The following is a 1,727-nucleotide window of genomic DNA, read 5'->3' as shown; positions in this document are numbered from 1 at the left end:
GGAGCGGAGCGGCCCGCGGGTGAGCCCGGACTGTGCCCCGACCCTGTTCGCACCTGATTTCAGGGATTATTACATTATTGACATTTATGTCGCTGGAAAAAAGCGCCCTCGCAACAGTGATCCAGCCGCACTCAAGACACATCCCTTTCTCCTTACAATTAAATGTATTTCCACGGGAGCGAATGCGGCAATGGCACGACTACACAAAAACACCGAGTTGGGCTCCTGAAGCACTCTGTGTTGATGGTGGAGCTGAGTAACTGAGTGATCATCATTAATAAGATTTACGAGGTCAATTAGTTCAGGTTTTCTTGACGTGTTGCCTGAGGAAAAAAAAGGCACAGGGAGGGGAGAGATGAAAGTGGAAAGGAGATACAAGCTGAGACCAGAATCTGTGGAGGGAGGAGATAACAGCCAGTAGGGAGGTAGTAGCAGAGATTTGCTCCGAAACAGGATGTTCTGTTTCTTGTAACAAAAATAACCCAAACAAACAAAACAAAACAAAAACGCCCCCCCCCAAAAAAACCCCCACAAACCAACAAAAACAACCAACCGAAAGATTCCAGTCAAACTGAAAGCTGTGTTCAGTATCTTACAGTGCAGCCAACAGAAAAGTGTCAGATGACTCAGTCTGCATTCTCTGGCAAGAATGCTCTGCTGCTGATCCAATGCACTATTTCCTAGATCAATAAAAGAGCTAAAAGACAGCTCTCTAGAATTGCATCTCTCTCCAGGAACTCAGCTACTTATGGTGTTGTATTTTGTTGGTGAGAAGAAAGCATTTAGCCATTAAGGAGGAGAAAATCAACAATAAATGGGTATAACTTGCTATACATGATTAGTGCTTGGAAACAGAAGATTTCAAACATTACTTCAAGACTTCAGAGAAAAGGGTGATATTTCTTCCAGGGTTTTTCTTTTGTTGCTCATCTCCACAAGACAAACCTCAGCTTAAGATTCTTACTGAGCACTGGTATTTTCCATACAGTCTTCCCATTTCCATTACTCATTTTGGGGCAAGTTTTTCCATACTTGTTCTGGCTGATAAAATGAATCATCAGTTGACCTCAGCCTCCTGCAGCAATCCTTGGAGAAGGAGGTGGTTGGTGTGAGTCTGTTGTTATTTTTTCTCCTTTGTAAAGGGACCTGCTAAAATAAAGCCAGTCATATACTAAAAAATTGGATATGCTCAAGGTCAGGTTGGATAGATCCTGGCTGCTGTGGCGCTCTGGACGGGGCTGGGTCCACACCTGCCCGGGGTCCAGAACCAAGGAAGTGGGGACGGCACCGTCAGCAGCACACGGGCTGCACCACTGGGAGCCGACAGCCGTACCGTGCAGAGACAGGACAGCGCTCTCCCACCGGGAAAACACCAACAAGCCAGTGCAAACCAGGGAAAGGCTGACATAAACCCTCACACACCACTGGTGAGCAGTGGGCAATGAACTACCTTTGCTCCAGGACAAAGGAAAACACGGCATTGTACCACAACCAAGCCTTTGCTCTGCCTCTCTTTGGCTTATTTTTAATACAAGGCACACACACGATGCCCACAGGCCGAAGATGCCGGCAGCAGGCGGCTGCAGCAGGGGCCGGGCAAGAGGAGCAGCCCCTGGCACCTCCTGGGCCTCGCTTCGTGCACCGCTCCTCAAGATCACCCGTGACACCGCACGGAGCGCACGGCAGGCGGGCAGGGGCCGCGCTGCGGAGCGGGCGGAGCGGAGCGG

Source organism: Geospiza fortis, unplaced genomic scaffold, assembly GCF_000277835.1.
Source record: "Geospiza fortis unplaced genomic scaffold, GeoFor_1.0 scaffold157, whole genome shotgun sequence".
Lineage (NCBI taxonomy): Eukaryota > Metazoa > Chordata > Aves > Passeriformes > Thraupidae > Geospiza > Geospiza fortis.
This window is presented reverse-complemented; position numbering follows the sequence as displayed.